The sequence below is a fragment of the Anopheles funestus genome, chromosome 2RL (genome assembly GCF_943734845.2).
Source record: "Anopheles funestus chromosome 2RL, idAnoFuneDA-416_04, whole genome shotgun sequence".
NCBI lineage: Eukaryota > Metazoa > Arthropoda > Insecta > Diptera > Culicidae > Anopheles > Anopheles funestus.
In genome coordinates, this window is record NC_064598.1 from 919,046 (window position 1) to 937,168 (window position 18,123).

The following is an 18,123-nucleotide window of genomic DNA, read 5'->3' on the forward strand; positions in this document are numbered from 1 at the left end:
CTCACAAGCCCCAAAAAGGCAAAAAGGAACAATATCACAACCGAGCTGCATACCGCACAGCAGCAGCACTGCCGGGAAAGATGAAACGCGAAAAAAAAGGAACTTCACCACATCCTGGACCAATCACGATGGACTGCCATTGTTCACACGTAATTTGGCCCACGCTAAGGAACACGCCTGGTGACCGCGGAGAGAAAACTGCCGAATGCTTTGCAGACGACGAACAGGCGACAGTCGAACTTTTTCCCCTCTGCCCAGACTGCACCAGCCAACAACAACGCACAAAAAAGACGATACACTCCAAAATAAACGAAACCCTTAAGTACGTCCTCTTGGCGATGCATCGTGCGTTTTTATTTCTTCCAACCCATGTCGTGTGCGTTCCTCGATCGGTCCCGTCATATGCAACCGAAATTCGTCGCCAGCACTTTTGGACGTGTCAGAAGCCGTAAAATGTGCAGCAACAACTGCTTGAAAACGACAACAACAAAAATAGTACAAAACACGCAACGACATGCGCGAGAACGAACTCATCGCGGACCAATCGGTCGTCGGGCAAAAGAGGCTGCAGGTTCACCGGCAGGTCATTACTCATGCGAAACCGTGAACGCACCGACATTCGACGATAAGTTGTCCTGCTAGTCGTCGGTGCTGGCTCCGCCTCAGCTGTTTCATGGGAAGACGAGAGAAAGCAGCAGGGACATGGAATGATAATCTCACAAGAAACATGAAAATATCACAACACGATAGCGATATTCGGTGAACATATCCTGTCAAACGAAAATATAACCGCATTATATTTACTACTACTGTTACTGTTACGGTATGTCGAAAATAATGATTTTTCTTTAAAACGTAAAACAAACATTTTTGTATTGTGAAAATGCGTCGATTTTTTTTTTGTATGTATAGGCTAAAGTTATTCCACAAACCATTAGCTGACAATATCAATAAGTGTAGAGCAAGAAACAAAATATTTATATTTACGTTATCTTTGAAATGTCGCGGTAGGTTTTGAAAAGTGTAGTGTTGTTCATGTTATGTTACAACGCGAAACACAATTCAATCCTTGCATTTCGTTGATCGAAATTCATTTCATATTTTATGGATAAAGCCATACACTTGAGCACATTCCAACAACTTTTCCCATTGTAGAACGATGCAAAACACAACGAAAAATCACCCGAATCAACAAGCTACTAAAATCACATACGCAATGCAACCGATCAGCGGCCAGTTTGACAAGATTTTTAACAAGATCCGCACATGAGCGACGCGTAATCTTCAACGATGATTTTCGGGACTAAGTGACTGTACCGGTTCCGCATCGTACGAAACCATCAGGATGATGACGTTGATGATATTGCTCCCCGGGCGGATCGGTTCGTTGTTCGATCCGTTTGGCGTTTTATGGTGAATGAAATCGAACAGAACCTAAAATGCTACACTTTACGAGCTTCCGACGGACGGATACGGGCGTAGTCTGTGCGGAGGACGCAATGGTCCAAATTGGTACATGTCGATGGCCGACGTGGAATGGTCGGCAGGGTAGACCGTGCGGAATAGAGTGGTAAAACGAGTTTCCGTGCAAAAAACAACAAAAATTCACCACCCAACCCAATTAGACGGGATGCAGTCGTCGCGATGCATGCACCCGGTATCGAAACTGAAAACCCATTAAAAGGTCTCTGTCGATCTGTATCTTGACGATTGCTGATCGTTTCTTTTACCTTCGCTCACGTCCATCGAAGAAAGCGCACCAACGCACCCGCTTGTCACCATCGTTCGGACGTTGGAGCTACATTTGATCGTACACGTACACACACACGGACGCACACACACAAACACTCTGTCGGTCTTCAATGATGACCTCGGTATCGACACTACATTAACCTGGGTCCGCCAGAAATAACACCAGAAATCAATAAATGCCACCGAGAAGAACCTTGTAATAAATCATACTTTATGGACGCACCAAACGCGATCAGGCGATGAAAATAAATTGCATTTCCAATTCAGACGCCAATAACACAGTGCATCGGAATCGTCCAAATGATGGTAATGCTAGATTTAGGGCTGTACGTAGTGGCAGTAGTCGTGCAGACCGTGGCCCAGGAAATGCGTATCCGCACACGATACGCATCGTAGCATGGTTCATCTTTGCCGACATAACAACCTCCACCATTCGTTGTCTCACCGCGGAAGATGTGTGTACAGTTCCTAATTTTCAACCATTTTCAAAAATCAACCGACGCGTTTAGGCCATACCCAGTGACCTGTTAAAACGCCGCTTAAATAACGATTCGATAGTGGATACCGATTTTCGGACGATGAATTTCATCCATTGAGAACGAATGACATCGCGAGCGCTTCGGGCTTATTCGGAGGACAATAAAATTTTATCGATTTTCCATCATTCCGAAGGGTTTGCAGCAACGGCAGTGAAAACGACCTCTACTGGCATGCACGGCACAACCATCAAAGCCTCTACTTAGCACTTTTTTTTAACTTTTAAAACTACCGCAAGGAAACCACATTTGCGGAGACGTTCGAGGCCGCCATGGGTCATAAAATCTTCCAAAATGAATTGTCGAAATGTTCCACCGTCGCGCAATGTGCATTGTGAGAGTGGCCAGTGCGCACCCAAGGAATTGAGAGATAAATTCCATCCCAATTTCATCAAACATTCGTATTCGCAAATGCATAAAATGCCGGTAATAAGAACTCATCGCTTACCGTTCCGATCCTCATGCGGTTCGTGGCTCGCTCATGTCGGACGCAGGGATATTATCGACCAAAGCTTTGAATCGTGTTTCAACTGCATCCTGCCGGCTCCGACAGAATTCGCATACATAGCAGATACTTCGCAAATAAACTCCCCGAACAGCGTATCTTTATTTTATTGCACAAAATTACAGAAATTCTCGTTTATGATTATTGCCACATACACGGCTGAGCGCATTTGGCACTGCGAATCGCGGTTTCGTTTCCCATCAACTATGCTGTTGCGCATCAACCCTGCCACAGTCGCAAACTCGTCGTCCTGGGTGCGAATGCACAAGGATACAAAAGTATGACGATTCGATTATCACCCAATCATTTTCACTATTAGAGAATCTTGTGCATGCTCATCCGCTTGCACCGTTCGAAGCCCATGCGTGCACGTATGTTTGCTTAACGATTCGATTATTACTGCGAGAAATTCTCACCACTCGATAAGCCATTCCGAGACGCGTTTGCCCAGTCTGTGTGTGCCCAGTACAGACGATCCTCGGTGTCAGTTTACTTAACCTTTGTCCGGCTGGCGCTATAAACAAACAGGTGATTGTACCCGTGAAGAGTTGGGACCGTTGTCCAGCGAAGTCACCCGAAGGGACCGCTACGGGACGTGGTACGATGAGTCGAAAAGGAAAACAAATTGTGCAAGGCGCTAAGGCTAATTGAATGCATATATTTCTCCGCATAAATCCGCCATCGCACCGGGCGTTCCGACACACGGTGGACCATACGCGTTGCCAATTATCTTAATCAAATCACGTGCCCCGTGTGTACGCTGCCTGTCATCGCTGGATGCAAAAAGCGACGAAAGCGGATAGGCCATGCACTTTGGCCACTATTTCTCCTATCCTGACGATGGATTAAATGGTGCTCCGCTGTGATGGTCACTTTCCGAGTCCGAGGTCAAGCAGAGTCCAGGGAACAGTCCATCTGACCTCGAACGGACGATGAACACATTCGGACAAGTTGGTTGTTTTCGCCATAAAAGAAGTAAAATAAATTGGCTGCTAGATGGCTAATGATCGGGTTCGTAAACATCTAGATAACACTCAAATGCAGAGTGATAAACATGTTGCGAATTGCATGGGTGCCTGATTGCGGTTCCACATGCAACATAAAGAACTGTATTACACTGCACAACGTGCCACAAATCCATCATAATTCATTTGTTTCACCTTTGGGAACGTATTCCAGTTTTGAAACGGGTTTTTCAACTCGTAGCATTGATTACAGCGATAATCTAACTGCAATCGATTCCAGCCAATGTTGCGGAAAGCGTCAAAGTCGTATCTTCAGCAAGACAACATTTAGAATCTGCCGCCCTAACTCTGGAGCAACATGTACGAACATCATCGTTTTTCCTTTCATAATATTCTTTTACTTTTGATCCATACAATCAACGTATCCGTAAACGAGAACAAATTATTTTAAATCGATATTACACGTCTTTAGACCTTCCCAACCGGCCGGGCTTTCTTCATTCCAAGTAGACTGCAACGAAGAAAATTTGGCAGAGTCTGTCCGGTGCATGGCATGACCACGATCGATAATCGATTTTTTCGCACAATTCTTCGTCGCACCTGCGCTCACTCCCTCGCATTATCTCTCACCTGTGTCCGACGGTTGCTGGAGCCACTTATTAAGTCATTAAACCGATGTGCCTTCCCGACGATTTCTTCCAGAAACTCCAAACTCACCACCGAACTCAGAACTGCTGCTTAGACCAGACGCATTTGGGGTTCCCTTTCTCATCCAGCGTTGCAGTTTTACTCGTGCACTGATGATGATCATCCGGCCCTTTAGCAACCGTTCAAGTACCTTCCCGCCGGTTCTGGTAGATCGAAATGTTTTCGCCCCCTAGGGGCGAATAGCTTCCCCTCCTCTTTGCCATGGTTTAAAATCGTGCCCGACGACCCAGTGGCGCCCTGGAAGCTGCCACATTTTTTCACTCCCTTAAATAACTCTACCGTGAAACTTTTCAAGCGGTGCTTCAGTGATGGCGTTGAAAAGTTGATACCATTTCCATGCTGTAGGGTCATTTAATCAAAGGTTCCATGGACAGTCGATATTTGATTACAGTGCTGCCGCGCTCACTAGCAAGCGAAACCTTTACCACCGTCACACTATTTCGTTTGTGTGAGTGTACAGTTTTTATAATATTTTGAATCTGTTTTATTATTATTAAAAATCTCATCGCTCATCTAAAGCAGGTCGGACTTCGACACCGGATAGCAGTAATTAGCGTAATGATGTTGGTTTTATGCAAATAAACGGCTGTACTGGCGAAGTGGCTACGGTCTTCCGCATCATGCAGTTCCGAGTGAAAACATCGACGTTGCAGATATTCACTTCTAAAAGAAGAACGCTGCGCAAAAAAAAACATTCTACCCTGTGAGTCTTCCTTGGTAATATTTTGTGTGAAATTATAGACATCAACAAGCTATTGCCAATGCATTCCACAAGGCAAGCCAGTTTTAGTGCTTTGTACCTAAAAATGGTGTGTCAAAAGCCATCTGAAACCTTGTAATTGATCAAATTGGCTTTGGAGACACTGTAATTTATCAATAAAAAACTCATCATATTTATTACAACCGTGGAGACAGCAATACACGAATGACCGACAATAAACTTTTAGTGTTGATTATCAAGTTGCTTTCTTTTTTTTTGCAACGTAATTTATCTCCAACGAAGTTCGTTACTATCAACTCACAATCATACAAAGTCGTCTCGTTCAATAATCCTGTTAAACTGCTCAGCACCTCCCGCAGCTTCGATAGCGACTTGTCATGTTAATAACAAATATGATTCTGATACATTCATTAGTTATCTCTCGGAGTCCAGTTCATTCTGTAATATTTGCTTTTATATTCTTCTCGGCGACCCTGCAATCGTCTTAATAAAAGAGATGAATATTCGCAGGACAGAGAATTTGTCAAATATTTTGTCGAGCCGTCAACGCGCTATCAGACCACTCAGATCACGTCCTACGTTCGGCGGCCGTGTTTGAGCCGGCACCACAGCAGCTGCGCTGCAGTTGCAGCTGATGATCGATGATCGCCGTAAAAGGCGAACGCATTGGCGAAACCAGTGCGAGAACGATTCGTAAACCTCACAGCCCAGCCCAGGTCGCTCTGCAGATGCAGATTAATGGTCGAAGGTGCGCCACAAAATCCATCGACAAACAGGGATCGACAGAAGTCAAGTATGATCGATCGATCGATGTGTTCGTCAAGCGGCCGGCACCAAACACCGACGATCCATCGACAAATCTTCATCGCAGCACTCCGTTCAAACAATCGCCGCCGAACGAAAGTTTCGTCAGTCGTACCGCCAGATCACACACGATCATCTAGATCGAGCGTTAAGTGAACACGGTAATTGTCGCACGAAACGAATCGCAGCACAAACATCCTAATCGATTTACGACATTCGAATGTTTAATCATCCGAAGCTGACTCATTTCAATCGGTACAATCCCGGTCTAGCATGGTTTTGGCCCTCCGAAATCTAGCCAAACGGAATCTTCGTTATCCACTCCATAATCCCGAAAACGAACGACATTCGTGTCAAGTGACTGCCGCACGAGAGATCTCCACAGGCTCTCGACACTCCTAATCCCACTCAGTTCCGACGTGACACTTTCGCGGGAATTCTGCTCGTATTGACAGGTCTTGGTCACCGCTCGTCATCGTCGATGGTGGTCTGGCAGAAAGTCCTCCAAAAGTTGCCACCTCCGCAGTCACATACTCGGCATAACAAGCGCAGAGGACTGGAGCTGCTGCCTTTGGCTCCGTGTATTGTCACGATTCAAGTGCGCAGACCTTTGACACACCGTCAGCAGTTTGGGCCGAACCGTCAACGCGGGAGGTCAATGTGTGAAATTTACATACCCATTGGGTCAAAATTAAACGACTCATTAAACTGCAGCTCTTTGCCAGTCCCCTGGCGAAACCTGGTCATTACTATACTCGTCTACCAGCTACCTCATCGGCAAAAAAATCCAGATCCGATCCAGAAAGTGTGAGGCGCAAGCGTTTCGCGCGTCCGTTCGTCTTTTAATCTGTCCTGCAGCAATTGTCAGAAATAATTTCCCCTTAACCATAGATTACGCACAGCAAAAGGCCGAAAACAAAACAAAACCCGACCGAGGTCAGACACCCAAAATATTTACCAATATCGGACGATCGACGAACATCCCTTTCGTGAGCGTTTTAATTTGGCCGACTACACACCACTACCAGCGACTTCTCGTTTTTTCACTTTCTTCGTCGATCTTTCTGCTAAGCAACAGCTTAACGGATTTACCTCCTCCGACAGTGTTTTCGACCCCCGAAGGATACTCACTTCAGTGTGGTATAATTTACCCGCTGCGGCATTCTTTGTCGAGTTTGAGTAATTGGTTGCAATTATATTACACTTTTTGGTCGGTTTTCGTCGGATCACGGTGGGATCAAGACACCTCGCCGATTTGCATGTCCCGGCGTGGACTTTTGACAAGGACTTCAACCTTCGGTGCAGTTCCGCTGAAGTGAAGCGGCCGCCCAGCACGCAACAGTGCCGAACCACCGGTATGACGCAGAAACCACCTGCCTGTTGACGTTTCTGACCTGAGCCGTGACCATAGCAAACGCTATGTACTTACGCGCAAGTGACGCTTGCATGCAATGCCTTAATGCCACAAAAATGCAAAGGGTACATTTTATCAAACGTGTCTTACTGACGACGAGCTGGCAGCAGGTAGAGCGTTATTTTTACTTTTTTTATACCTCCTCCAGACGTAATTGGTAGTCGGTGTCTTATTATGGTAAATTTGAGCTCGCCTTTTCACACTACACAGTACCCAGTGTGTCTGCAACTGAAAACAGTTGTAAACCTTTCCTGGGGAACTTTTGCTTATGTGATATGATAACCTAGCACATTGTTTTACAAACAAAAAATTCTATCACAAAAAAGCTAACAGTGTTCTGAAGTTCCAGAATCCAAAGTAATGTAGCAACAATGTAAACACGCTTGTATTTTGGCTCACGATATTTTCAATGAAACATTGCAATTACAGTGCAATGCCGACCGTTAATAAAGATCTCATAATGTCAAGCTTTGTTAAACAATACTGACACTGAAAAATTAAATAATTACTTGATTTATACTAAGCTGAACGTTCCAATAAATCATACAAACTTCGATTGCGAACCGATTTACAACGTAAAAAAAAACCCATTTCTACCGGTTGCCTCTGAGCTCAAACGCATGCTGTGGTTGCCTTCTCAGTGTCTGTAAGGACACCATGGCATCCTTGCGGCAAAGAATATCTTCGAGCCTTGAACTGTAGCCGAACGCAATCAATCTTTCACCGTTGTCATATTCTGAGAACTTTACTTTGCGCTAAATTTGTTGCTCGTTCCTCTTTCAAATTTCAAAAAAAGCACTATGTGCCGATAACACACCCTGCGAACGAAACCCCCACCTTCCTTCATAAATTACACAAATTACTTCACGCCATCGTCAATCATTACGGCTACTCTCGGTATATTTTCCTCTCGCTTCCTTCCCTCTGTGCCTTGAAACATTTTGTTCAAACATCGCAACAAAAAAACCATCCTTGAAGCTCGTGTGCAGATCCTTCCGAAACGCGTTAAAAACGTGGGCACGACCAAAGTGTTTCTTCCTGTGATTGAGACAACAACGGGGCGGGATGAAAGATTCATCTCCCGAGGATCATAGCTCCGAAGAAGACATCATATTTGAAAAATGAATTTATGGCTCACCTGATAACACTTCTCACGTCGTATATTCACACTTAGGACGGGTTTCCACACACCATCCGTGATCTCGTAAAAGCTACTCCGAAACCGATCGCAGCATTGCCAGCCTGGAACACCGCCAATGAATTTTAGTTCCAGAAATGGTCACCTTTCTGTTGAATTGTTGGGCAATAAATCATTGTACCATTTTGATGCCCTTTGATTACATATCCATCGATGGTAGTGGATAGCTAGGAGCGAGATGCGAACACTGGAGTTGTTTTACCAAACGTATGCCGTTCAAAGAAAAGCTTTCAACCAACAGAACATCGCTTTTACGCTTGGCACAGAAACAAAATTCTCTAGGATGTTTTCTGATTTTTTTAAATGATGTCGTCAAACTTATTGAAACAACCGAAGCTTTATTAAAACATGTAAAAACATAAAAATCTATGTTTTAATATTTCATTCGGATCGAACACATGTTCCGTTTAGTTTATTGTAAGAGCAGTTCCTTTTGCTACGAGCAAGAAACAAAACACAAACTCATCCATCCCGTCACCAGAGCGCAAATTACACCGAAAACTCCAACGCAACGATCAGAGCACCACACGTCGAGGGCCCGTGCTTAGAGGTCGCCGTGATCATCTATACGCTAAGAATAGGGCGAACGCGAATAGAGGAGAGCAAAACGACCAGCACCGTCTTCCGTACAACAACAACCGTTAGTCGCTGGGACGCGCCAACCGAGCCAGTCAGTCAGTCAGTCAGTCAGTAGAGCTCCGTCCGGTTCGTCCGTTCAAACGGTGTATACCGCGCGAGTGTGCTATTAGCATTTGTGCTGCTATCCGTAGGTGTTCGAGTGCCTGTGACCTGTCCCTTCCTTCCGTGGTTCGTTCTGCTCGATTGCGCAGTGGGTTCTACACACAGCTTCCCTCCAGTATTATTATCCAGCCGATATCGCGATCTACAAAAAGCTTTAGTCGTTTTCTTGCGAACTCGAGTTCCCTTTCAGCTCGTACGTTGAAGTCTACTGTTTAGCTGGTAAAAGCTCTCTTTTTTCTCTCTCGCTCGATCTCGCTCTCTAGAAGCGACCCTGCCTCTCAATCGTTTTCCCAAATATGAGCGAGAGAGAATCGAGAGCCTGTGAGTGTCGCGAGTGATTGTACAGTGATCCATCCGTTTAACGGCATCTACGACACAGCAATGAGCATCCGATGATCGTGTGCAGAGAGTAGATCAGTCCGTGAACCGGGTACGGCGAAAACATATAGGCCGGAGCCGGTTCCCCACCGCGACCGAGATCAATTCGAGTGCGAGGGTGGTCTGGGAATGGGGTGCTGATGGAGTGCTGTGCAACCCGAAGAAGAAAGGAAAGGCTAGAAGAAAACGAACCCGATCAGACAACCACGACGACGGCGATGGGGGCCTCCGCGAGCAACGGCTTCGGTTGTGATCTAAGAAATACTGTATTACTCGGTCAGTCGGTCTAGAGAGGTACCAATGTCGACATAACGTCGGTACGTTTTCCTAGTCGTAAGTCGCGTATGTGTGACGTTGCGTGTGGTCAGGCGAATTAGGTGCGCAGCACTACGGCGGTGACGTTCTGTGCGCGGTTTCGCACAGCAAAATACACTCGCCAACGAAATACTGACGTGCTAATTCGAAAGCGATCTCGTTAGATGCTGGTGCTAATTTGGTGCGCTGATGCCGTGCGTGCAGTGTCAATGTTCAAATAAGGAAGCAGATCGATCTTTCCCAAAGTTCATAACATCACAAAAAACACACACACACATAGCAACTTTAAACAAAGGTGACAGCTATATTCAAACACCTCAGTGATCTTTCGAATGTGCAGGACAACGACGCACAGCTTGCAAACGACAAAAAAATGCTAGTGGAAATTCTTTTTAGTTCTTGTTTCTCTATCTTATCATCCAACGAAGAATAGGACAGGAGGAATAAGGTTAAGTCAAAGAGAACAAAAAATTGGAATACAAAATATGCTGCGGCATGTGTAAACTACGAGGCTGACAGCACGGTGTTTAGAGTGATATGGTGGAGCGCAAAAAAGTGAATCAAATGACGAGAGAAAAAGGAAAACGAGAAACATCGCGAGCGAAGGAGCACGAGAGTGAAACGGACAACGGTGAATGATAGATCGATCGATAGACAAGGCAAAATCCAACCGATCGCAACGCAACGCGAAGCCTCGGAAGCGTCAGTCTATGAATTGATTATCCTGGGGCGTGACGAATGCGCCAGTGTGTGCTTTCACTGAAATATTTTGTGCGCGTATGTGTGTGCGTGTGTCTCTATGTGCAAATTGTGATGTTTTTTTTACTTCTCTTTTTCTCTTAGTTTCATGTGTCGGTTACGGATGATGCGGTTTAGTTCCCGTGGCGAGTGCTTTTATTTATCTTTGTTTGATTTTGTGACAATTTCCCCAACCTGCCACTCTTACGTTCCCGATGCTCCACGCGACTGAAGTACAAAATAAAAATGTTTGACAAAAGCACGGTTAGCATGGTGCAGTGCATCTACCACCCAGTGCCGCAACGGGGAAGAAAGTGAAGTAAAACAAACACAAAACGCACGCGCTTGGTTGCAGGCTTTTGCTTGCTGCACGTTTGCTGGCAAAGCGTGTGTAAAGTCGACATTACTAAGTTGTTTCATGATTGTGATTATTAATTGGTGATATTTTGGAAACCTCCACACCTGGCGTGAAATAAGTGCGAGGTTGAGAGGAGCCATTTACGAGCGCTTATGTGTAGTGACAATTGTTAATAAGGCAATATTTGTTTCATCACGATTTCACCGACTTACGTTTGGCAGATTCATGTAAGTATAGCAAGTTTGACGTTTTTGAAGGTTGTTGCGATAACTGACTCCTTTCTTTCAAAACCAACTCCCACTAACTGAACCTATCAATGTTTTTTAAGTTCATCCCAAAGTTACTGCAATTAAGACAACTCGACATAAAGCGGAAGCTCACTCGATGGAAGGGCAAAAAAGCCGTTCGGTGTCGATCTTGTGCGACAAAACAAAGAAAGTCAATTTCGGAGCTTTATTTTCGATTAACCTTCGCGTTAACCTTTCGCAAAGCTCATTTTGAAACCGGAGCTGACACCAAAGAGCCCAATCGAGCTGACTTCCTTGGTGGATTTAAAAGAAATGGAGCTCCCGATAGGAGGGTTGAGCGCAAGCTCAGCGAGACATCGTGACCCTTGCACTCCCCCTTGGCGCGCTGGCCAATTAACTAGTCCAGTTCGGACGTCCTCTAACATGGTTTCTAATACGCTTCTGAGCAGCAGCGTGATGGCTATGAAAATTCGATTGCCAAATTAAATGAATTTTCTAGCGGCATGTTCATCGCACACAAATACACATTTGCGCTCAGTCATTATCGGGACACGCTGATAGTGTTTGTCGCGGATCGGCACTACCTTCCAATCTCTCATCTGAACCGGCAGCCCGAATGACGGTCAGCAACTTCGAATAATGGATGTTATTATTTGAATGATTGTGGTTATTATTGTTTTGTTCCCGCCTCCTCCAGCGTTGTGTCTAGCCAAGGGGACAAAAGGCCAAAAGTGTGCAATACCAAAGGGGTTAAGCAAGGGGAAAAGAGGAAAACCGTCCAATCCGGGAACAGGGGAGCCCAATGAGATTAGGCTTGCCAATAGTTATCAAGAGTGACTGCTGTGACTTTCTTTTAGCTTTCTTTCTCCCATTTCTTCGAGATCCTCTTATGCGTGAGACCCTTAGCTTTGGTTCGTAGGGGAGTGTATATGACTTGGGATTTTGCTTTTGTTTCGGAATCACTTTTGAAACCCTCATTTATTATTTCACCACGATATGTCAACAGCTTTTTTAAGTTATGTTTAATTTTGTGTAGAAAATTAAACGATCATATTGGACTTCGAACGATCTAAAACATGGCTGTAAACTGTAAAGCGATTTAAAGTCAATAATTTATCAAATGAGTTATCATTCAATTTTCAAACATTTGCACGTGGTTACAAGATAAAACCAATTTTGTATTGAGGGTATTTTTTAAAAATTAAATTAATAGTGTGGACACATCCATTTTCCCGTGAAACAAATCATTATCTTGTGTGAAGGGTAAAAGATTTTATTGGCCGCTAAGCCCGTCATAAGATTCAATTATTATTTATCAACATAATGTTAATACCTGAAGCTGTGTCCGTAATTCTATAAAAGAATCAAAAAGTTTATCCTCGCGCAACACTTTGTTTCGCGCGATCCTGTACAGTGGGTAAAAATGTCGTTGAAAAGTCAAGGATACCATGCTAACCGATCTGACACATCCTTCAAGGCGAGCAACCACAACGGGGTAATGTCAAATGGAGCAGAGGAGATGATGGTTTTCCTTTCCTGCAGCTTCCCGCACAAAGCCGGGAAGGTTCTAGATGAAGGGTGCACCATGTCAATTGTAACCTATTTCTTCGTTAAGCACAAGGCCACGCGGCAAGATCGTGTCAAAAGATCCCACTCCGTGCAGAACCACGTTCGAGTGCTCGAACCGTGCAGGGAGAACTAAAAACGAAGAAGCAAAGCGGAACTAGTTCAACTAGTTCTCCAACGATCATGGCGAAGAGTTGTTGGTAGTGGTATGATGCTGTGCGCTTACGAGTTTACATTGCGTTTATTTTTCCGAGCAGTTACCGGGACGTAATGCTATCGATTAATTTCACTGTCTGTCGGACGTCTTTCGCGCACGAAGACCTTGAGTTCGAGCGAGAAACTACGTAAAGGCTGCACGTCGGATCGGTCCGGCATATCCAAAGCGTTCCTTACGGTAGCTTGATCTCGCGCACCAATGCCTGGTTCAAGGCCATAAACAACAACTTTATAACCCATTCACGGGATTAGGACAGTTTGGTCTTGCGGAGCCTATGTTCCAGTGCAGATTTGCAAGCTCCAAATCGCTTTTCATCTGTAACTAGCTTTTCTGGCCCTTGATTCTCGCTTTTCATGCTCTCAAGAAGCAGGATAAACGGAGGCGTAAGATAAATGGAAATGTTTTTATTTTCCTATTGGACAGCAAAAAACCATAATTCTAATGCTTCGGTATTGCTCCCGTACCAACACACTGTCGCAAAAGAAATTAGCCTTTTTTATTAAACATTAAGCATCTACCACCCGTAAGCCACCATTACTGAGCTAATTCTTTCCCAGATCACACGGTACAACGTACGCAGCACTACCCAACACCATTTCAGAGCAATAAAGCGTTTCTTTATTTTGTAATAAAATTTTCCACTTCCCGGGTTACCCGACACCGATTGACCTAGTTTCACGAGTCTCCCGGACTTAAGCCTCTTTTCAGCAAATTTGCGGCACATCCCCGAAACAAGAATGTGTGTGTGCGCGGGCGATAGGTTAGTTGCCTTTATTTCCCTCTATTTTCAGATGAGCTACCCAAAGTCTTCGTGTGGATTTTACGCCTGAGATTGTGCGATAAACGAAAGACTTGAAGCGACGAACCCGTCCGTTCTTTTCATCCGCATTATGACACGATCGTGCATTTGGCGGAATTGTTTCCTTTTGCTCGTCCTCCACCCATTCCACCCCCGACTCCCTCCCCTTCCCATTGTAGTCTTCCTCGACTTACATACAAAAGGTAAACATCTTTTACCGAAAAGCTATGCGGAAAATGTAGGTGGATCTATGAGAACAACAAAAAAACAGCAAGAAATCCATTTCAGCCGGGGCGTAAACCGGTTGAGGAAAGTAACGACGGGAGACGGATTCGGTCGACAATGATGAAGGGTGAAAACTATGAAAAGCGGCATCTAAATTCAATCCAACTCATCCGCATGCATTTTCTACACGGCTTTTCTTTCCTCATTCTCCCGCTCTTCCTTTCTTTTGCAGTGCGCTCGATCGTCATACATACGCTCGTCCTATTATCTTCAGCTTTGAGCGACATAGATCGATGACGGAGCGATATTGCCTGCCTTTGAACGTGAAATTTAAGCCACGAATTCCTCATCTTCTGACGGAACGGCGCACTCACAGACTCTCGCCCTCTTTCGCTGGCACACGGGGCCAGGCGACACAGTGCCGTGGTCGTGTTCTTCGATCAAACGTGTTCATTCCTCTTCTTCCACGGGCAGCGCCATCAGTAAAGGCATAGGGGAGCCCAGCCATTCCTTGCGTACGTCGCTAACCGCATGGAAGTGGTGCTGTTTATGATCTCAACACCGCTTAATTTCATCCAAATGAGTACTCTACAGGCTCGGCACTGTCGGGTATCTCCCACCCAACTGGTGGCCAGTATTCATTGAGGCTTTCGGACTTACCCCACTGGCACCTTCATCCATGTGCTCTTCAGTTTGATACCCTTTTGTTTCACTTCTCACTTCCTCCCGATCTACACACACACACATACACGAACACACTTCGCCTTAGCTCGAAAGCTTATCACGCGGACTTGATCTATTTCCTTCACGGGTTGCTTCCACCGTTCGAGCTTCCATTCGTGAGACACCCCTCGGCTGAAGTATCGTTGGCCTGCATGCCATTGCTCGTTTTTGTTTTTGTTTTGTTTTTGAATCAATACCACTGGGAGGTGGCCCTTTTACCGAACCTCATCTCCGACCCACCCACGCAAGTCATCCCTTTTGCATCCCAATTGCAGGTGAAGGTGGTAGTTGCTAGCAGATAGCAGCGGCACAAGTACAAGCAGCACCAGCAGCAACAACAGCAGTTGGCATGCAATTAAACTCGTGCACAGAGTCTCGAGTGTGCCTCATTCCAATGCTCATTTCCATTTTCATGGTTTTAGATCATCGAAAGCACCCAACATAAAAACGACCTCCCGTCTTAAACTGTGGCCTGAATGAGACCGCAGGAAGAAATGGCCCAGTGAGATTGGGAGAGCAAATGAAAAAGTACAGCGAGGCTGAAGAACGTTCGTAGCGGATGAAATTTACCTTGTCACGCTGGTGGTGAGACTTGCTGGCCGACAGTGTCTACCAAGTGCCTTTAAATGGATGCATGTGCTTCAAAAATCGGTCGGAAGCTTGGGTTGGAAAACCCCATACACCGCTTTTTGCCTCGTTGCATGTTTTCTTCTATTCGCCATAAACACTGTAGTCGGAGTGGAGAAAAGTCTCACGTACCCTCGAGCAACGGCAAAACAAAAAAGGGTATGAAAAGTGCGTCGCCACGCCGTGATACGACCGCACTCACGCACATACACGCATGACACGACACTCGTTTCAGGTCACACGCGCAGTTTATTTGAAACTAATTAAGATTCTTCACAAAAATCGATCCTCCCAGATTCGCTGACATCCGAACGTTAGGAAGAGTGGGAAAAAAACAATCGGAATGAAGCAAACAAGACAAGAAAATCGAGCAACCTACTCGTCCTTTGCGAATACTGTCCAGAACACCATTCCATGGCAGTTTGGTGACAAAGCAGAGCTGCTAGCCCACTACCTCGCCGCTTTAACTGATCCTCAACTGTAAGATTCGAAACTCCATCTTACTTTGATCCTCTAACCGCAAACTAGTCCAGCATAAAGCAGCAACAAAAAAAAACAACGCAATCACCCCGAATACCTTCCTGGCAGCAGACGGGGAATTAAGGTAAGGGAGGAATTTGCAAGCTGCTGCAAAAAAATCAAACAACTTTAATCGAGATTAAGCTAGCCGTTGTCTCAAGCGCCAACAACGCAACACGCGTAGCGAAACAGACCGATCTCCACGGATTGGCATTTGAACCAGAAAAACCTTGACCGGACGTGGGTTAGGTTAGCTGGATTGGGTGGGGTTAAGCCTCCCGCACTATACCTTTCCCCGCAACACCGCCCAAATCAAATCAATCCAAACAACAACAACAACAAAAAAAACACACGCCAGGGTGCGTCAAGGTTGGCCTTCTCAAAGGCGCCCCCTAAAACGAGTGGATGTTTTCGTTTCGATTCATTTGATTGCAACTTTAAAATTTTAAAATCTGTTTTATTTGGGTTTGTGATGTCTGTTTTTTGTCACTTTTCGCCATACGCCACTATAGACTAGATAACTTTGTGTCTCCTCGGTTGGTTGCGCGCTATGAGCGGTTTGCTTTTAGTGCTTTCATCCGGCCGGTGACCAAACGAGGGCAAACAGTGCGGGGGCTTGTAATTATTAACCATTGAAGGAGGAAGGAAGCATAACCCGCGACCGATACTACGCCTCCGGTAATGGTACACACGCGGACGAACGCACAAAACGGATGTCCTTGTGGTTTATTGCATTGTTGGTGCCGCGTACGCAATGGAGACTTACTGTTGTGCTTGTATAAATTGTCATTGCACGCCTGTAACATCGAATCTGCGACACTCAAAGCAAAAGACCTCTTCGCTTCCTAGCGTACGACAAATAGTGAAAGCCAAGTCCGAGGCTGGGTCAAAGTCGAGCGTAATGAAAACAACCACTACACAGCACTACTAACAGCGGGCCCGTGCCGCGAAAGAGGATCACGCGGATGAAGAAAAGGAAAGCAATAGGATAGCTGAAGGAAGGAGAGGAAGAGAAAGAGAGAACGAAAAAAGAAGCACGCGGTCGCGATAATGTAGAAAACATTTCGCATGCGATCCCGTTAGACACTGGCGCATAGTTTGCATCATTCATTGCATCTTTCCCGTAATCCCGCACTATCTGCCACCCAACTGTACCGGGGAGTGGGTTGCGATTTACCGCGATGAAAGCGAAAATATAATAGAACGCGCATTTGCGCACACGCTCTCGTCCTAACCGGTTGCCACCCGATGAGTCTTTTTGAATGTGTATGCGAGTGTGTGTATGTGTGTTGGAAGAAAATGCGGCTTGACAAGAAAATCCGCTTTATTCCGCGCCATACAAACAACACCCGCCGACCCCATACCCACCCACTGGTACTATCGGGGAAACATCCCAAACATCTTGCGCCATGTGGTTTGTCCAGTTTTGTATTCCAAAGATGACTTTTGACCTCGTTTGAATAGGGGCTAGTGATAGGAGAGAATGGGAAATGGGGCATGGAAAGGGAGAAATTGGGGAAATGCTTAACCTATTTCCTTTCTGTATTGATACGCATTTTTCAAATGAATTAAAGGAATTGCTACTTATCTGCGGATTTTTGTGGTGCTTGTCACATGTGATATCTTATAATTTTTATTTAAATCGTGTTTATTACAATCGTCTATACACCATATAATGAGCCATGTTATCAAAGATCAGCCCTGTTAGCTCTAATTGATACGTGTTTAAACGATTGATCATACATCTATGTTTAAATAATCATAAATGTTGGTGTTTCTCGTGCATTCCATAATCATACCTTTGCTCTACCTTTCTAAACAAAAACTCATTTTTCCACAAATGAACCGAAAAAACAGTGCTTTTTGGTAATGGTGCATTCCATTCCGCTTGAAGGATGATGACACCCTTTCAGCTGCCCAAAACTGCCGATTTTACCCGTTGAGCCAGTGTTCCAGTCCACTAAACCGACGCCATCGAAACGCGGATTATGCCGCAGGGCTTATGCTGCAAGGAAAAATTGTTTTATGCTAGCTGCACCATTCATTATTTTGATACGACTGCGTAT

The 18,123-nt window shown here is 45.2% G+C and overlaps 1 protein-coding gene across 5 annotated transcripts in view; it reads left to right on the forward strand.

Moving 5' to 3' along the window:
- Nucleotides 1-18,123, forward strand: part of LOC125763161 (PR domain zinc finger protein 1-like) — a 195,930-nt gene that overhangs the window by 155,287 nt on the left and 22,520 nt on the right. Inside the window, exons 1-2 of one of the 5 annotated variants that reach the window (XM_049426004.1) lie at nt 9,756-10,039; nt 10,881-11,360. The exons of 1 other annotated variant lie outside the window; for it this stretch is intronic. The gene's annotated coding sequence lies outside the window, so the exon portion shown is untranslated. Of the gene's footprint in view, nt 1-9,755; nt 10,040-10,083; nt 10,815-10,880; nt 11,361-18,123 lie in introns of those variants that run through there. 3 more of the 5 variants (XM_049426003.1, XM_049426006.1, XM_049426001.1) reach the window with 3 other exon arrangements.